Source organism: Rhinoraja longicauda, chromosome 16, assembly GCF_053455715.1.
Source record: "Rhinoraja longicauda isolate Sanriku21f chromosome 16, sRhiLon1.1, whole genome shotgun sequence".
Taxonomy (NCBI): Eukaryota; Metazoa; Chordata; class Chondrichthyes; order Rajiformes; family Arhynchobatidae; genus Rhinoraja; species Rhinoraja longicauda.
The window spans coordinates 29471791-29478121 of record NC_135968.1 but is presented as its reverse complement, the minus strand read 5'-3'; positions in this window follow the sequence as shown (position 1 = coordinate 29478121).

Sequence of the window (6331 nt, the reverse complement as noted above, 5' to 3'; positions counted from 1 at the left end):
AGTTACTCAGCGGGACAGGCAGCATCTCTGGAGAGAAGGAATGGGTGACATTTTGGGTCGAGACCCTCCTTCAGACCTGACCCAAAACGTCACCCATTCCTTCTCTCCAGAGATGCTGCTGTCCCGCTGAGTTACTCCAGCTTTTTGTGTCTATCTTTCAATTTAAAACCAGTTTAATCTTCAGTTAAAGAAGTTCCTTCTTACACATAGAATTAGTGTGGTTGGATCAGTATGGGGTGAAGTGCTTGTGTTCATGCTGTGTCCTGCAACCAATCAATAATAAGATGCAGCCACTTGCCTACATGCAGAATACCATACTTTATTTCCATCAAATCTACATTGACGACTGCATTGGTGCTATCTCTTGTACCCATGCAGAACTCACTGACTTTGTCAATTTCACCACTAATTTCCATCCTGCTCTTAAATATACAGACCATCTCTGACATCTCCCTACCGTTTCTGCATCTCACCATCTCCATCACAGGAGACAGACTAGTGACCGACATCTACTACAAACCTACTGACTCCCATAGCTATCTTGACTACACTTCTCACCCGGTTTCCTGTAAAAACTATCCCCTACTCCCAATTCCTCCATCTGCGCCCAGGATGAGGTGTTCCATATTAGGACATCGGAGAGATGTCATTCTTTAGGAAACGGGGGTTCCCCTCTTCCATTATAGATGAGGCTCTCACTAAGGTCTCTTCTATATCCCGCAGCTCCGTTCTTGTTCCCCCTCCCCCACCCATTCGTAACAAGGATAGAGTGCCCCTTGTCCTCGCCTTCCACCCCATCAGCCATTGCATACAACAAATCATCCGCCAACATTTCCGTCACCTACAACGGGACCTCACTACTGGCCACATCTTCCCATCTCCACCCCTTTCTGTTTTCCGCAGAGACCGTTCCCTCCGTAACTCCCTGGTCTATTCGTCCCTTCCCACCCAAACTACCTCCTCCCCAGGTACTTTCACTTGCAACCACAGGAGATGCAACACTTGTCCCTTTACCTCCAACCTCGACTCCATCCAAGGACCCAAACAGTTTTTCCAGGTGAGGCAGAGGTTCACCTGCACCTCCTCCAACCTCATCTATTGTATCTGCTTTTCCAGATGTCAACCTCTCTACATCAGCGAGACCAAGCGCAGGCTCGGCGGTCGTTTCACTCAACACCTCCGCTCAGTCCTCCTTAACCAACCTGATCTCCCGTGGCTCAGCACTTCAACTCCCCCTCACATTCCCAATCTGACCTTTCTATCCTGGGCCTCCTCCATTGTCAGAGTGAGGCCCAGCGCAAATTGGAGGAACAGCCCTCATATTTTGCTTGGGTAATTTACACCCCAGTGGTATGAACATTGATTTCTCTAACCAGGTAGACCCTGCTTTCCCTCTCTATCCCCTCCCCCTTCCCAGTTCTCCCTCTACCCAGTTCTCCCTCTAGTCTTCCTGTCTCCTACTACATCCTATCTTTGTCCCGTCCCCTCCCCTGACAGTCTGAACAAGGGTCTCGACCCGAATCATCACCCATTCCTTCTCTCCCGAAATGCTGCCTGACCCGCTGAGTTTCTCCAGCATTTTGTGTCTACCTTATTTTATTCTGGCAGTAATTACTTGTATTAATAGACAATGGGTGCAGGAGTAGGCCATTCAGCCCTTCGAGCCAGCACCGCCATTCAATGCGATCATGGCTGATCACTCTCAATCAGTACCCCGTTCCTGCCTTCTCCCCATACCCCCTCACTCCGCTATCCTTAAGAGCTCTATCCAGCTCTCTCTTGAAAGCATCCAACGAACTGGCCTCCACTGCCTTCTGAGGCAGAGAATTCCACACCTTCACCACTCTCTGACTGAAAAAGTTCTTCCTCATCTCCGTTCTAAATGGCCTACCCCTTATTCTTAAATTGTGGCCCCTTGTTCTGGACTCCCCCAACATTGGGAACATGTTTCCTGCCTCTACTGTGTCCAATCCCCTAATTGTCTTATATGTTTCAATAAGATCCCCCCTCATCCTTCTAAATTCCAATGTATACAAGCCTAATTGCTCCATTTTTCAAAATATTTTTGTTTCTCTGCTGAGTCATAGAATTTTAGAGCATAGACCCATTTAGCCCTTTGTTACAAAGTGAGCCAAGAAATTCTGTTTGTCTTCCTATGGGCAGTATTTTTTTAATCTGCATGGCAAATTCAGGAATTGTTCACATGGCAAGTGCCTATTTCCAACAAATTGTCTCTTTCATAATGAACTTCCTTCAAATCTATCCCTCCCTGTATCTGATCCACAGATCACCAGATCTTGACATTCTTGCAGTTTCTGCTATGTTATCTCTGATTTTATATTCCAACAAGAGTAACGTGATTGTGAGGTAATGCAATTAATGTGCAGATTTTATAAGATACAAGTAGAAGCTGTTGTTGGTAATTCAACCTCTAATGCCTGCTTTGCCTTTCAATAAAATTAATGCCACTGTAATGCACTCACTCCTTTTCCCATGCGTCCTTAATATTTAAAAAAATGTACACTGCCTTGAAATATGTTGAGTGACTGAATCTCCACAGCCTACAGTAGTAGAAAATTCAAATGACTGTAGGAAATATTTTCTCCTCTCACCTGAATGGCCGTCCCTTTATTTTAAGTCAGAGCCCTGGTTCTGTACTCTCAGCGAGAGGAAATATTAATTCTACGTCGATCCAAACAATTCCGATCTGAATTTTATATATTTTGATAAGATCTCTTTTTCATATGTTTAGTTTAGAGATACAGTGCGGAAAACAGGCTCTTTGGCCCACCGAGTCCGCCCCAACCAGTGGTCCGGGCGCACATCAACTTTATCCTCTGGTCACGGGGAGAACGTACAAACTCGTTACAGACAAGCACCCATAGACAGGATCGAACTGGGTCTCTGGTGCCGTAAGGCAGTAGCTCTACCGCTTTGGCCTCAGAGACTACAGGCCCTGTATCATTATTTTTTTCATAACAAGCCTGCTATCCTAGAAATCAATCCATGTCTCTTGCAAGTACATTTTTTGCTTGATAAAGAGATGAGATTTCAAATGTGGTCTCACCAAGGCCTTATGTAATTAGATAAAACATCTCTAATTCTTGTACTCATAAGGCCCAATACAATTTTAAAATTCTCTGGTTGCCAGTAATGCCTATGTTTCCCTCCTTTACTGCCTGGAAATGGGTCACTGTCCATCCATTTATCATTGATAAGATTTGATGTCCAGTAAATCCACTGAATATGTGGCACACATTACCTTTTTTTATTTAAAGGCCTATTTGGTACTACTGATCACTGACCCATCATATTGAAATAAGTCCATGTGTGTACACAGACTCAACCTTAACCATTCCTGCCATTCAATATATGCAATTCTGGTGACCTTTCAAATTCAATCCATTGATAAAATGACAATTGTGATCCTTGTAATAAGCTGTGAAAAACTGATTTCCAACTTGATTATATTTATACCTACTTGTTATCATTTTTTCCCCAAGTTATCTAAATAAATAAAATAATTTTGTGCAATAATTTCTGATAGAAGCTGTGATTTCAAGGTCAGTTTATTGTCACATGTACCAATTAAGGTACAGTGAAATTTGAGTTACCTTACAGCCATACTAAGTGAAAAGCAACAAGACACAACCACATAAAATAAAAGTTAACATAAACATCCAGCACAGTGGATTCTACATTCCTCACTGTGATGGAAGGCAATGAAGTTCAATCTTCTTCCTCTTGTTCTCCTGCGGTCAGGGCGATCATAGCCCCAGCAGCCAACGATCGAAGCCCCACCGTTGGGGTGATCGAAACTCCCGCGTCGGGGCAGTTAAAACTCGCTCTGCGGCATGGAGCTCCCGAGTTGGCTCTTCTTACCAGGCTTCACGATGTTAAAGTCCACAGGCCCCGTGGTTGGATCTTCAATCCCTGGCAAAGGGATCGCAAGCTCTGCGACGTTAAAGTCCCACAGACTCCTGTGGCTTGGAGGACCGGCGGTCTCCCGGAAAGGCCGATACTCCACGATGTTTGGCTGCAGTGGGGACACGGAAAAAAAATCACATCTTCGTCGAGGTAAGAGATTGAAAAAAAGTTTCTCCCAACCCCCCCCCCCCCCCCCACATAAAACAAACCAAGGAACACTAAAACATACTTTTTAACACATACTAAAAATAACAAAAAGAAGAAAGGACAGACAGACTGTTGGCGAGGCAGCCACTGCTTGTTAGATCTAGATAAGCACGTCAGAATTATTTATCACTGGTGTATTCATACTATGCTTCATGTATTTCTAAAACTCTGCTCTTTCCAAAAACAAATGCAAAATTATGCAGATGCCATAAATCTGAAATAAAAACAAGATGCAGAATGTAGAGTACCAGTGGAGCGAAATCAAGGAATGTACAATACAATATCTTTATTGTCATTGTACAAGTACAACGAGATTAAGAATGCCACTTGCATATCGATGCTATAAAATAAATAAAACACGGTGAAAACAAAAACAACCAAAGAAAGGGGGAAAAAAGAAACAAGGTAAAGTGCAAAAGGTTCATACAGGGTCAGTTGTGTCAGATGACCATGGGGCAGAGACAGATCATGGGGGGGATCTCAGCAGGTCCGATTCAGAGCAGCTATAGCTCTAGGAATAAAGGTGTTTCTCAGTCTTGAGTTGCGGGCGTAGAAGGCCTTGTAACATCTGCCAGATGGAAGTAGTTCAAACAGACGGTGGCATGGGTGTGTGGAGTCCTTGTCGATGTTGGTGGCTTTCCTGAGGCAGCGTGCGTTGTAGATGTCCTCCAGGGCTGATAGCTGTATCCCAATGATCCTCTGGGCTCTGCAGACGACCCGCTGATGACATCGTCCTGCTGTCAGACCAAAATGGGGAGGCACAAGAGCTGCTCGGCAGGGTCGAGACGGAGTGTGAGAAAGTGGGCCTTCACCTCAATGCCAAGAAGACGGAGTACATGGCGTTCAACGGTGGTGACCATGAGCCTCAAGATCAGTGGCGGTGCATCTCTCTAGAAAGTGGAGGACTTCAAGTACCTGGGAGCGAGGTTGCAGAGCTCGGAGAATGACATCAAAGCGCTCGCATGGAAAGCCCTCAATAACGTGGAAAATCTGGACGTCTCGGATGTCTAAGGGTCTCAAACTGAGATTCTTCCATGCAACTGTAGAGACAATATTATTGCACGGGTGAGAGGCATGGACTCTCACTCGAGCACTGTCCAAGTCTCTCAAATGTATCTACACCCGAATGCTCAGAAAAGTTCAAAATGTCAGTTGGAGGGACTACACCACCAACGCCCAGCACTATGGGGAGATTCCACCTCTGACCAAGAAGATCAGGTCGAGAAGGATGAGGCTCGCTGGTCATTGCCACCGCCATCCAGAAATACCAGCAAACAAGGTTGTGCTGTGGGAACCCACCCATGGAAGACAGAACCAGGATGACCAAACAAGACGATGCTGAAGACGTTGATGGAAGACGTATATGTAGAGACAAAAGAGGAGATCGCTAGCTATATGGAGGACAGATGTGTGGTGGATCTGTCACCAACCAGCACCAGCTAATGTTTTCAACGATTTTAATTAATAATTAAATTTTAAACTTTAATACTTACGTGAGATGGCCGATGATCACCATAAATTTTAATACTTACGTATCATGGCTGCCGCATCCGCGCGTGCGCAGTTGGGGGAGGGTTGCCGGTGTGACCCGCACGAGTGACGGGATTGGCGGCCAAAGAGGGCGGGTGAGGAGAGTTCTGCTGCTGGCCACTGGAGTGGTTTGCATGGAGGGTTGCCGGGCCCGCAGGAGAGATTTGTTTGTTTGGCCGTTTGTTTGTTTGGCTGTTTGTGTCCGTTGATCCAGAAATACAGCCAAAACGGTACACCGTAGCATGACAATTTTAGGCCCACCTTACTAACTATTGTCCTGTGTTGGGCTGGAGGAAGTTTCGTTCAAATTGGTGTCATATTTGTTGTTATTGACATTTTTTCAGTAGGAAAACAAAATCACTTTTCCATTTGTCCTGGCCGTCAGCCGCGTTCGACGTCACAATGGGACCCGCCCGAGGGACGGGATCGGTGGCCAATGAACGGAGGGGGGGTGTCCACGATGGCCGCCAGGGGCAGGTCCCGCTAGAGTGACGGGAGTCGCGGCCAATGAGTGGGGGGGGGGGGGGGGGGGCTGGGCTGCTGCGCCGTCGAGCTGCAACTTTAATAAATGCGCCCCTCCTCCGCACCTGACCTTCCTCCCGTGGTGCAACGCAGCAGAGGGTCAACAAGATGGCCTTCGACGCCGAGCTGCCGCTGCAGGAGAGGT